This window comes from Ovis canadensis, chromosome 8 (assembly GCF_042477335.2).
Source record: "Ovis canadensis isolate MfBH-ARS-UI-01 breed Bighorn chromosome 8, ARS-UI_OviCan_v2, whole genome shotgun sequence".
Taxonomy (NCBI): Eukaryota; Metazoa; Chordata; class Mammalia; order Artiodactyla; family Bovidae; genus Ovis; species Ovis canadensis.
Window position 1 is genome coordinate 1,750,695 of NC_091252.1, and position 13,912 is coordinate 1,764,606.

A 13,912-nucleotide genomic window follows, 5' to 3' on the forward strand; every position below is an offset into this window, starting at 1 on the left:
TTTCCCTGCACTGCCTTGACGTTCAAGCCGAGGATCGACTCCCACCACGTGTGCACGTGGGACAGCCCTGTGGGAAAGCCTCGTGGGAAAGCCTCGTGGGAAAGACTCGAGGGAAAACCATAGATCATTTGATGCACGCGGCGGACTGCTTGACACTGCTGCTACCGCTCTGGAGGATAGCGCAAGTGCATGCCCGCATTCCAGACGAGGACTGACTCCCCTGGGGAGACTCCAGAATTACCCCAAGATCCATGTCAGCACTGGAGAGGAATCCTCAGGTTCCCGCCCCGACTCCACACAAGGTCTTCGGTCCCGGCATCGACGGGAGAGGAATCCCGAGAGGCCCCCGAGGAAGTCGCATGGGGACTGGCCTTTCCTGAGGCCACCAGAGCGTGTCCCTGAGGTCCCCGTCGTAAATCGAGAGCACCTGCCGCAACTCGAGAAAATCCAGGAGGTTTTGCCCTCCAGGCGAGATGAGGCCCATTTCCGCTGAGGCTTCTCGAGGCCAATCACATCTAACCACTGGAACTTCCAAAGGGTCCTTCACACCCTTGCTGCAACTCAAGAAGTTCCCCGACATACCCGTCTCCACTCGAGAGGAAGCACGTGGTGTCCCACACACATCCAGGGGAGCCCCGTTTCCGCCTCCAAGCTCGAGATGAGGGATCCTTTCCCTGTTTCGTAGGGAAAGAATTCCCGGCGTTCCCGTCGCATCTCAAGAGGAGGCGCTCTCCACAGGAAAGGCGAGAGGAACTCCAGGGTCGTGCCACCATTCCAAGAGTTCCCCAGATGTGTGAGTCCATTCCAGAGGAACCTGTTTTCCCTGCACTGCCTTGACGTTCAAGCCGAGGATCAACTCCCACCACTTGTGCACGTGGGACAGCCCTGTGGGAAAGCCTCGTGGGAAAGCCTCGTGGGAAAGACTTTAGGGAAAACCATAGATCCTTTATTCCACGCAGCGGACTGCGTGACACTGCTGCTACCGCTGTGGAGGAAAGCGCAAGTTCATGCCCGCATTCGAGATGAGGACTGACTCTCCTGGGGAGACTCCAGAAGTACCCCAAGATCCATGTCAGCACTGGAGAGGAATCCTCAGGTTCCAGCCCCGACTCCACACAAGGTCTTAGGCCCCGGCATCGACGGGAGAAGAATCCCGAGAGGCCCCCGAGGAACTCGCATGGGGACTGGCCTTTCCTGAGGCCACCAAAACGGGTCCCTGAGGTCCCCGTCGTAAGTCGAGAGCACCTGCCGCAACTCGAGAAAATCCAGGAGGTTTTGCCCTCCAGGCGAGATGAGGCCCATTTCCGCTGAGGCTTCTCGAGGCCAATCACATCTAACCACTGGAACTTCCAAAGGGTCATTCACACCCTTGCTGCAACTCAAGAAGTTAACCGACATACCCGTCTCCACTCGAGAGGAAGCACGTGGGGTCCCGCACACATCCAGGGGAGCCCCGTTTCCGCCTCCTAGCTCGAGATGAGGGATCCTTTCCCTGTTTTGTAGGGAAAGAATTCCCGGCGTTCCCGTCGCATCTCAAGAGGAGGGGCTCTCCACAGGAAAGGCGAGAGGAACTCCAGGGTCGTGCCACCATTCCAAGAGTCCCCCAGATGTGTCAGTCCATTCCAGAGGAACCTGTTTTCCCTGCACTGCCTTTACGTTCAAGCCTAGGATCGAGTCCCACCACGTGTGCACGTGGGACAGCCCTGTGGAAAGCCTCGTGGGAAAGCCTCGTGCGAAACTCGAGGGAAAACCATAGATCCTTTGATCCACGCGGCGGACTGCGTGACACTGCTGCTACCGCTCTGGAGGAAAGCGCAAGTGCATGCCCGCATTCGAGACGAGGACTGACTCCCCTGGGGAGACTCCAGAAGTACCCCAAGATCCATGTCAGCACTGGAGAGGAATCCTCAGGTTCCGGCCCCGACTCCACACAAGGTCTTAGGCCCCGGCATCGACGGGAGAGGAATCCCAAGAGGCCCCTGAGGAACTCGCATGGGGACTTGCCTTTCATGAGGTCACCAGAGCGGGTCCCTGATGTCCCCGTCGTAAGTCGAGAGCACCTGCCGCAACTCGAGAAAATCTAGGATATTTTGCCCCCCAGGCGAGATGAAGCCCATTTCCACTGAGGCTTCTCGAGGCTAATCACATCTAATCACTGGAACATCCAAACGGCCCTTCACACCCTTGCTGCAACTCTAGAAGTTCCCCGACATACCCGTCTCCACTCGAAAGGAAGCACGAGGGTCCCGCACACATCCAGGGTAGCCCCCTTTCCGCCTCCTAGCTAGAGATGAGGGATCCTTTCCCTGTTTCGTAGGGAAAGAATTCCCGGCGTTCCCGTCGCATCTCAAGAGGAGGCGCTCCCACAGGAAAGGCGAGAGGAACTCCAGGGTCGTGCCACCATTCCAAGAGACCCCATATGTGTCAGTCCATTACAGAGGAACCTGTTTTCCCTGCACTGCCTTGACGTTCAAGCCGAGGATCGACTCCCACCACCAGTGCACGTGGGACAGCCCTGTGGGAAAGCCTCGTGGGAAAGCCTCGTGGGAAAGACTCGAGGGAAAACCATAGATCCTTTAATCCACGCGGCGGACTGCGTGACACTGCTGCTACCGCTGTGGAGGAAAGCGCAAGTGCATGCCCGCATTCGAGACGAGGACTGACTCCCCTGAGGAGACTCCAGAAGTACCCCAAGATACATGTCAGCACTGGAGAGGAATCCTCAGGTTCCGGCCCCGACTCCACAAAAGGTCTTAGGCCCCGGCATCGACGGGAGAGGAATCCCGAGAGACCCCCGAGGAACTCGCATGGGGACTGGCCTTTCCTGAGGCCACCAGAGCGGGTCCCTGAGGTCCCCGTCGTAAGTCGAGAGCACCTGCCGCAACTCGAGAAAATCCAGGAGGTTTTGCCCTCCAGGCGAGATGAGGCCCATTTCCGCTGAGGCTTCTCGAGGCTAATCACATCTAACCACTGGAAATTCCAAAGGGTCCTTCACACCCTTGCTGCAACTCCAGAAGTTCCCCGACATACCCGTCTCCACTCGAGAGGAAGCACGAGGGTCCCGCACACATCCAGGGGAGCCACGTTTCGCCTCCTAGCTCGAGATGAGGGATCCTTTCCCTGTTTCGTAGGGAAAGAATTCCCGGCGTTCCCGTCGCATCTCAAGAGGAGGCGCTCTCCACAGGAAAGGCGAGAGGAACTCCAGGGTCGTGCCTCCATTCCCAGAGTCCCCCAGATGTGTCAGTCCATTCCAGAGGAACCTGTTTTCCCTGCACTGCCTTGACGTTCAAGCCGAGGATCGACTCCCACCACGTGTGCACGTGGGACAGCCCTGTGGGAAAGCCTCGTGGGAAAGCCTCGTGGGAAAGACTTAAGGGAAAACCATAGATCCTTTGATCCACGCGGCGGACTGCGTGACACTGCTGCTACCGCTCTGGAGGAAAGCGCAAGTGCATGCCCGCATTCGAGACGAGGACTGACTCCCCTGGGGAGACTCCAGAAATACCCCAAGATCCATGTCAGCACTGGAGAGGAATCCTCAGGTTCCGGCCCCGACTCCACACAAGGTCTTAGGCCCGGCATCGACGGGAGAGGAATCCCGAGAGGCCCCCGAGGATCTCGCATGGGGACTGGCCTTTCCTGAGGCCACCAGAGCGGGTCCCTGAGGTCCCCGTCGTAAGTCGAGAGCACCTGCCGCAACTCGAGAAAATCCAGGAGGTTTTGCCCTCCAGGCGAAATGAGGCCCATTTCCGCTGAGGCTTCTCGAGGCTAATCACATGTAACCACTGGAACTTCCAAAGGGTCCTTCACACCCTTGCTGCAACTCAAGAAGTTCCCCGACATACCCGTCTCCACTCAAGAGGAAGCACGAGGGTCCCACACACATCCAGGGGAGCACCGTTTCCGCCTCCTAGCTCAAGATGAGGGATCCTTTCCCTGTTTCGTAGGGAAAGAATTCCCGGCGTTCCCGTCGCATCTCAACAGGAGGCGCTCTCCACAGGAAAGGCGAGAGGAACTCCAGGGTCGTGCCACCATTCCAAGAGTCCCCCAGATGTGTCAGTCCATTCCAGAGGAACCTGTTTTCCCTGCACTGCCTTGACGTTCAATCCGAGGATCGACTCCCACCACGTGTGCACGTGGGACAACCCTGTGGGAAAGCCTCGTGGGAAAGCCTCGTGGGAAAGACTCGAGGGAAAACCATAGATCCTTTGATCCACGCGGCGGACTGCGTGACACTGCTGCTACCGCTCTGGAGGAAAGCGCAAGTGCATGCCCACATTCGAGACGAGGACTGCCTCCCCTGGGGAGACTCCAGAAATACCCCAAGATCCATGTCAGCACTGGAGAGGAATCCTCAGGTTCCGGCCCCGACTCCACACAAGGTCTTAGGCCCGGCATCGAAAGGAGAGGAATCCCGAGAGACCCCCGAGGAACTCGCATGGGGACTGGCCTTTCCTGAGGCCACCAGAGCGGGTCCCTGAGGTCTCCGTCGTAAGTCGAGAGCACCTGCCGCAACTCGAGAAAATGCAGGAGGTTTTGCCCTCCAGGCTAGATGAGGACCATTTCCGCTGAGGCTTCTCGAGGCTAATCACATCTAACCACTGGAAATTCCAAAGGGTCTTTCACACCCTTGCTGCAACTCCAGAAGTTCCCCGACATACCCGTCTCCACTCGAGAGGAAGCACGAGGGTCCCGCACACATCCAGGGGAGCCACGTTTCGCCTCCTAGCTCGAGATGAGGGATCCTTTCCCTGTTTCGTAGGGAAAGAATTCCCGGCGTTCCCGTCGCATCTCAAGAGGAGGCGCTCTCCACAGGAAAGGCGAGAGGAACTCCAGGGTCGTGCCTCCATTCCCAGAATCCCCCAGATGTGTCAGTCCATTCCAGAGGAACCTGTTTTCCCTGCACTGCCTTGACGTTCAAGCCGAGGATCGACTCCCACCACGTGTGCACGTGGGACAGCCCTGTGGGAAAGCCTCGTGGGAAAGCCTCGTGGGAAAGACTCGAGGGAAAACCATAGATCCTATGATCCACGCGGCGGACTGGGTGACACTGCTGCTACCGCTCTGGAGGAAAGCGCAAGTGCATGCCTGCATTCGAGACGAGGACTGACTCCCCTGGGGAGACTCCAGAAGTACCCCAAGATCCATGTCAGCACTGGAGAGGAATCCTCAGGTTCCGGCCCCGACTCCACACAAGGTCTTAGGCCCCGGCATCGACGGGAGAGGAATCCCGAGAGGCCCCCGAGGAACTCGCATGGGGACTGGCCTTTCCTGAGGCCACCAGAGCGGGTCCCTGAGGTCCCCGTCGTAAGTCGAGAGCACCTGCCGCAACTCGAGAAAATCCAGGAGGTTTTGCCCTCCAGGCGAGATGAGGCCCATTTCCGCTGAGGCTTCTCGAGGCCAATCACATCTAACCACTGGAACTTCCAAAGGGTCCTTCACACCATTGCTGCAACTGAAGAAGTTCCCCGACATACCCGTCTCCACTCGAGAGGAAGCACGTGGGGTCCCGCACACATCCAGGGGAGCCCCGTTTCCGCCTCCTAGCTCGAGATGAGGGATCCTTTCCCTGTTTCCTAGGGAAAGAATTCACGGCGTTCCCGTCGCATCTCAAGAGGAGGCGCTCTCCACAGGAAAGGCGAGAGGAACTCCAGGGTCGTGCCACCATTCCAAGAGTCCCCCAGATGTGTCAGTCCATTCCAGAGGAACCTGTTTTCCCTGCACTGCCTTGACGTTCAAGCCGAGGATCGACTCCCACCACGTGTGCACGTGGGACAGCCCTGTGGGAAAGCCTCGTGGGAAAGCCTCGTGGGAAAGACTCGAGGGAAAACCATAGATCCTTTGATCCACGCGGCGGACTGCGTGACACTGCTGCTACCGCTCTGGAGGAAAGCGCAAGAGCATGCCCGCATTCGAGACGAGGACTGACTCCCCTGGGGAGACTCCAGAAGTACCCCAAGATCCATGTCAGCACTGGAGAGGAATCCTCAGGTTCCGGCCCCGACTCCATACAAGGCCTTAGGCCCCGGCATCGACGGGAGAGGAATCCCGAGAGGCCCCCGAGGAACTCGCATGGGGACGGGCCTTTCCTGAGGCCACCAGAGCGGGTCCCTGAGGTCCCCTTCGTAAGTCGAGAGCACCTGCCGCAACTCGAGAAAATCCAGGAGGTTTTGCCCTCCAGGCGAGATGAGGCCCATTTCCGCTGAGGCTTCTCGAGGCTAATCACGTCTAACCACTGGAACTTCCAAAGGGTCCTTCACACCCTTGCTGCAACTCAAGAAGTTCCCGGACATACCCGTCTCCACTCGAGAGGAAGCACGTGGGGTCCTGCACACATCCAGGGGAGCCCCGTTTCTGCCTCCTAGCTCGAGATGAGGGATCCTTTCCCTGTTTCGTAGGGAAAGAATTCCCGGCGTTCCCGTCGCATCTCAAGAGGAGGAGCTCTCCACAGGAAAGGCGAGAGGAACTCCAGGGTCGTGCCACCATTCCAGGAGTCCCCCAGATGTGTCAGTCCATTCCAGAGGAACCTGTTTTCCCTGCACTGCCTTGACGTTCACGCCGAGGATCGACTCCCAGCACGTGTGCACGTGGGACAGCCCTGTGGGAAAGCCTCGTGGGAAAGCCTCGTGGGAAAGACTCGAGGGAAAACCTTAGATCATTTGATGCACGCGGCGGACTGCTTGACACTGCTGCTACCGCTCTGGAGGATAGCGCAAGTGCATGCCCGCATTCCAGACGAGGACTGACTCCCCTGGGGAGACTCCAGAAGTACCCCAAGATCCATGTCAGCACTGGAGAGGAATCCTCAGGTTCCGGCCCCGACTCCACACAAGGCCTTAGGCCCCGGCATCGACGGGAGAGGAATCCCCAGAGGACCCCGAGGAACTCGCATGGGGACTGGCCTTTTCTGAGGCCACCAAAGCGGGTCCCTGAGGTCCCCTTCGTAAGTCGAGAGCACCTGCCGCAACTCGAGAAAATCCAGGAGGTTTTGCCCTCCAGGCGAGATGAGGCCCATTTCCGCTGAGGCTTCTCGAGGCTAATCACGTCTAACCACTGGAACTTCCAAAGGGTCCTTCACACCCTTGCTGCAACTCAAGAAGTTCCCCGACATACCCGTCTCCACTCGAGAGGAAGCACGTGGGGTCCTGCACACATCCAGGGGAGCCCCGTTTCTGCCTCCTAGCTCGAGATGAGGGATCCTTTCCCTGTTTCGTAGGGAAAGAATTCCCGGCGTTCCCGTCGCATCTCAAGAGAAGGCGCTCTCCACAGGAAAGGCGAGAGGAACTCCAGGGTCGTGACACCATTCCAGGAGTCCCCCAGATGTGTCAGTCCATTCCAGAGGAACCTGTTTTCCCTGCACTGCCTTGACGTTCAAGCCGAGGATCGACTCCCACCACGTGTGCACGTGGGACAGCCCTGTGGGAAAGCCTCGTGGGAAAGCCTCGTGGGAAAGACTCGAGGGAAAACCATAGATCATTTGATGCACGCGGCGGACTGCTTGACACTGCTGCTACCGCTCTGGAGGATAGCGCAAGTGCATGCCCGCATTCCAGACGAGGACTGACTCCCCTGGGGAGACTCCAGAATTACCCCAAGATCCATGTCAGCACTGGAGAGGAATCCTCAGGTTCCCGCCCCGACTCCACACAAGGTCTTCGGTCCCGGCATCGACGGGAGAGGAATCCCGAGAGGCCCCCGAGGAAGTCGCATGGGGACTGGCCTTTCCTGAGGCCACCAGAGCGTGTCCCTGAGGTCCCCATCGTAAGTCGAGAGCACCTGCCGCAACTCGAGAAAATCCAGGAGGTTTTGCCCTCCAGGCGAGATGAGGCCCATTTCCGCTGAGGCTTCTCGAGGCCAATCACATCTAACCACTGGAACTTCCAAAGGGTCCTTCACACCCTTGCTGCAACTGAAGAAGTTCCCCGACATACCCGTCTCCACTCGAGAGGAAGCACGTGGTGTCCCACACACATCCAGGGGAGCCCCGTTTCCGCCTCCAAGCTCGAGATGAGGGATCCTTTCCCTGTTTCGTAGGGAAAGAATTCCCGGCGTTCCCGTCGCATCTCAAGAGGAGGCGCTCTCCACAGGAAAGGCGAGAGGAACTCCAGGGTCGTGCCACCATTCCAAGAGTTCCCCAGATGTGTGAGTCCATTCCAGAGGAACCTGTTTTCCCTGCACTGCCTTGACGTTCAAGCCGAGGATCGACTCCCACCACTTGTGCACGTGGGACAGCCCTGTGGGAAAGCCTCGTGGGAAAGCCTCGTGGGAAAGACTTTAGGGAAAACCATAGATCCTTTATTCCACGCAGCGGACTGCGTGACACTGCTGCTACCGCTGTGGAGGAAAGCGCAAGTTCATGCCCGCATTCGAGATGAGGACTGACTCTCCTGGGGAGACTCCAGAAGTACCCCAAGATCCATGTCAGCACTGGAGAGGAATCCTCAGGTTCCAGCCCCGACTCCACACAAGGTCTTAGGCCCCGGCATCGACGGGAGAAGAATCCCGAGAGGCCCCCGAGGAACTCGCATGGGGACTGGCCTTTCCTGAGGCCACCAAAACGGGTCCCTGAGGTCCCCGTCGTAAGTCGAGAGCACCTGCCGCAACTCGAGAAAATCCAGGAGGTTTTGCCCTCCAGGCGAGATGAGGCCCATTTCCGCTGAGGCTTCTCGAGGCCAATCACATCTAACCACTGGAACTTCCAAAGGGTCATTCACACCCTTGCTGCAACTCAAGAAGTTAACCGACATACCCGTCTCCACTCGAGAGGAAGCACGTGGGGTCCCGCACACATCCAGGGGAGCCCCGTTTCCGCCTCCTAGCTCGAGATGAGGGATCCTTTCCCTGTTTTGTAGGGAAAGAATTCCCGGCGTTCCCGTCGCATCTCAAGAGGAGGGGCTCTCCACAGGAAAGGCGAGAGGAACTCCAGGGTCGTGCCACCATTCCAAGAGTCCCCCAGATGTGTCAGTCCATTCCAGAGGAACTTGTTTTCCCTGCACTGCCTTTACGTTCAAGCCTAGGATCGAGTCCCACCACGTGTGCACGTGGGACAGCCCTGTGGAAAGCCTCGTGGGAAAGCCTCGTGCGAAACTCGAGGGAAAACCATAGATCCTTTGATCCACGCGGCGGACTGCGTGACACTGCTGCTACCGCTCTGGAGGAAAGCGCAAGTGCATGCCCGCATTCGAGACGAGGACTGACTCCCCTGCGGAGACTCCAGAAGTACCCCAAGATCCATGTCAGCACTGGAGAGGAAACCTCAGGTTCCGGCCCCGACTCCACACAAGGTCTTAGGCCCCGGCATCGACGGGAGAGGAATCCCAAGAGGCCCCTGAGGAACTCGCATGGGGACTGGCCTTTCCTGAGGTCACCAGAGCGGGTCCCTGAGGTCCCCGTCGTAAGTCGAGAGCACCTGCCGCAACTCGAGAAAATCTAGGATATTTTGCCCCCCAGGCGAGATGAAGCCCATTTCCACTGAGGCTTCTCGAGGCTAATCACATCTAATCACTGGAACATCCAAACGGCCCTTCACACCCTTGCTGCAACTCTAGAAGTTCCCCGACATACCCGTCTCCACTCGAAAGGAAGCACGAGGGTCCCGCACACATCCAGGGTAGCCCCCTTTCCGCCTCCTAGCTAGAGATGAGGGATCCTTTCCCTGTTTCGTAGGGAAAGAATTCCCTGCGTTCCCGTCGCATCTCAAGAGGAGGCGCTCTCCACAGGAAAGGCGAGAGGAACTCCAGGGTCGTGCCTCCATTCCCAGAATCCCCCAGATGTGTCAGTCCATTCCAGAGGAACCTGTTTTCCCTGCACTGCCTTGACGTTCAAGCCGAGGATCGACTCCCACCACGTGTGCACGTGGGACAGCCCTGTGGGAAAGCCTCGTGGGAAAGCCTCGTGGGAAAGACTCGAGGGAAAACCATAGATCCTATGATCCACGCGGCGGACTGGGTGACACTGCTGCTACCGCTCTGGAGGAAAGCGCAAGTGCATGCCTGCATTCGAGACGAGGACTGACTCCCCTGGGGAGACTCCAGAAGTACCCCAAGATCCATGTCAGCACTGGAGAGGAATCCTCAGGTTCCGGCCCCGACTCCACACAAGGTCTTAGGCCCCGGCATCGACGGGAGAGGAATCCCGAGAGGCCCCCGAGGAACTCGCATGGGGACTGGCCTTTCCTGAGGCCACCAGAGCGGGTCCCTGAGGTCCCCGTCGTAAGTCGAGAGCACCTGCCGCAACTCGAGAAAATCCAGGAGGTTTTGCCCTCCAGGCGAGATGAGGCCCATTTCCGCTGAGGCTTCTCGAGGCCAATCACATCTAACCACTGGAACTTCCAAAGGGTCCTTCACACCATTGCTGCAACTGAAGAAGTTCCCCGACATACCCGTCTCCACTCGAGAGGAAGCACGTGGGGTCCCGCACACATCCAGGGGAGCCCCGTTTCCGCCTCCTAGCTCGAGATGAGGGATCCTTTCCCTGTTTCGTAGGGAAAGAATTCACGGCGTTCCCGTCGCATCTCAAGAGGAGGCGCTCTCCACAGGAAAGGCGAGAGGAACTCCAGGGTCGTGCCACCATTCCAAGAGTCCCCCAGATGTGTCAGTCCATTCCAGAGGAACCTGTTTTCCCTGCACTGCCTTGACGTTCAAGCCGAGGATCGACTCCCACCACGTGTGCACGTGGGACAGCCCTGTGGGAAAGCCTCGTGGGAAAGCCTCGTGGGAAAGACTCGAGGGAAAACCATAGATCCTTTGATCCACGCGGCGGACTGCGTGACACTGCTGCTACCGCTCTGGAGGAAAGCGCAAGAGCATGCCCGCATTCGAGACGAGGACTGACTCCCCTGGGGATACTCCAGAAGTACCCCAAGATCCATGTCAGCACTGGAGAGGAATCCTCAGGTTCCGGCCCCGACTCCATACAAGGCCTTAGGCACCGGCATCGACGGGAGAGGAATCCCGAGAGGCCCCCGAGGAACTCGCATGGGGACGGGCCTTTCCTGAGGCCACCAGAGCGGGTCCCTGAGGTCCCCTTCGTAAGTCGAGAGCACCTGCCGCAACTCGAGAAAATCCAGGAGGTTTTGCCCTCCAGGCGAGATGAGGCCCATTTCCGCTGAGGCTTCTCGAGGCTAATCACGTCTAACCACTGGAACTTCCAAAGGGTCCTTCACACCCTTGCTGCAACTCAAGAAGTTCCCGGACATACCCGTCTCCACTCGAGAGGAAGCACGTGGGGTCCTGCACACATCCAGGGGAGCCCCGTTTCTGCCTCCTAGCTCGAGATGAGGGATCCTTTCCCTGTTTCGTAGGGAAAGAATTCCCGGCGTTCCCGTCGCATCTCAAGAGGAGGAGCTCTCCACAGGGAAGGCGAGAGGAACTCCAGGGTCGTGCCACCATTCCAGGAGTCCCCCAGATGTGTCAGTCCATTCCAGAGGAACCTGTTTTCCCTGCACTGCCTTGACGTTCACGCCGAGGATCGACTCCCAGCACGTGTGCACGTGGGACAGCCCTGTGGGAAAGCCTCGTGGGAAAGCCTCGTGGGAAAGACTCGAGGGAAAACCTTAGATCATTTGATGCACGCGGCGGACTGCTTGACACTGCTGCTACCGCTCTGGAGGATAGCGCAAGTGCATGCCCGCATTCCAGACGAGGACTGACTCCCCTGGGGAGACTCCAGAAGTACCCCAAGATCCATGTCAGCACTGGAGAGGAATCCTCAGGTTCCGGCCCCGACTCCACACAAGGCCTTAGGCCCCGGCATCGACGGGAGAGGAATCCCCAGAGGACCCCGAGGAACTCGCATGGGGACTGGCCTTTTCTGAGGCCACCAAAGCGGGTCCCTGAGGTCCCCTTCGTAAGTCGAGAGCACCTGCCGCAACTCGAGAAAATCCAGGAGGTTTTGCCCTCCAGGCGAGATGAGGCCCATTTCCGCTGAGGCTTCTCGAGGCTAATCACGTCTAACCACTGGAACTTCCAAAGGGTCCTTCACACCCTTGCTGCAACTCAAGAAGTTCCCCGACATACCCGTCTCCACTCGAGAGGAAGCACGTGGGGTCCTGCACACATCCAGGGGAGCCCCGTTTCTGCCTCCTAGCTCGAGATGAGGGATCCTTTCCCTGTTTCGTAGGGAAAGAATTCCCGGCGTTCCCGTCGCATCTCAAGAGAAGGCGCTCTCCACAGGAAAGGCGAGAGGAACTCCAGGGTCGTGACACCATTCCAGGAGTCCCCCAGATGTGTCAGTCCATTCCAGAGGAACCTGTTTTCCCTGCACTGCCTTGACGTTCAAGCCGAGGATCGACTCCCACCACGTGTGCACGTGGGACAGCCCTGTGGGAAAGCCTCGTGGGAAAGCCTCGTGGGAAAGACTCGAGGGAAAACCATAGATCATTTGATGCACGCGGCGGACTGCTTGACACTGCTGCTACCGCTCTGGAGGATAGCGCAAGTGCATGCCCGCATTCCAGACGAGGACTGACTCCCCTGGGGAGACTCCAGAATTACCCCAAGATCCATGTCAGCACTGGAGAGGAATCCTCAGGTTCCCGCCCCGACTCCACACAAGGTCTTCGGTCCCGGCATCGACGGGAGAGGAATCCCGAGAGGCCCCCGAGGAAGTCGCATGGGGACTGGCCTTTCCTGAGGCCACCAGAGCGTGTCCCTGAGGTCCCCGTCGTAAGTCGAGAGCACCTGCCGCAACTCGAGAAAATCCAGGAGGTTTTGCCCTCCAGGCGAGATGAGGCCCATTTCCGCTGAGGCTTCTCGAGGCCAATCACATCTAACCACTGGAACTTCCAAAGGGTCCTTCACACCCTTGCTGCAACTGAAGAAGTTCCCCGACATACCCGTCTCCACTCGAGAGGAAGCACGTGGTGTCCCACACACATCCAGGGGAGCCCCGTTTCCGCCTCCAAGCTCGAGATGAGGGATCCTTTCCCTGTTTCGTAGGGAAAGAATTCCCGGCGTTCCCGTCGCATCTCAAGAGGAGGCGCTCTCCACAGGAAAGGCGAGAGGAACTCCAGGGTCGTGCCACCATTCCAAGAGTTCCCCAGATGTGTGAGTCCATTCCAGAGGAACCTGTTTTCCCTGCACTGCCTTGACGTTCAAGCCGAGGATCGACTCCCACCACTTGTGCACGTGGGACAGCCCTGTGGGAAAGCCTCGTGGGAAAGCCTCGTGGGAAAGACTTTAGGGAAAACCATAGATCCTTTATTCCACGCAGCGGACTGCGTGACACTGCTGCTACCGCTGTGGAGGAAAGCGCAAGTTCATGCCCGCATTCGAGATGAGGACTGACTCTCCTGGGGAGACTCCAGAAGTACCCCAAGATCCATGTCAGCACTGGAGAGGAATCCTCAGGTTCCAGCCCCGACTCCACACAAGGTCTTAGGCCCCGGCATCGACGGGAGAAGAATCCCGAGAGGCCCCCGAGGAACTCGCATGGGGACTGGCCTTTCCTGAGGCCACCAAAACGGGTCCCTGAGGTCCCCGTCGTAAGTCGAGAGCACCTGCCGCAACTCGAGAAAATCCAGGAGGTTTTGCCCTCCAGGCGAGATGAGGCCCATTTCCGCTGAGGCTTCTCGAGGCCAATCACATCTAACCACTGGAACTTCCAAAGGGTCATTCACACCCTTGCTGCAACTCAAGAAGTTAACCGACATACCCGTCTCCACTCGAGAGGAAGCACGTGGGGTCCCGCACACATCCAGGGGAGCCCCGTTTCCGCCTCCTAGCTCGAGATGAGGGATCCTTTCCCTGTTTTGTAGGGAAAGAATTCCCGGCGTTCCCGTCGCATCTCAAGAGGAGGGGCTCTCCACAGGAAAGGCGAGAGGAACTCCAGGGTCGTGCCACCATTCCAAGAGTCCCCCAGATGTGTCAGTCCATTCCAGAGGAACTTGTTTTCCCTGCACTGCCTTTACGTT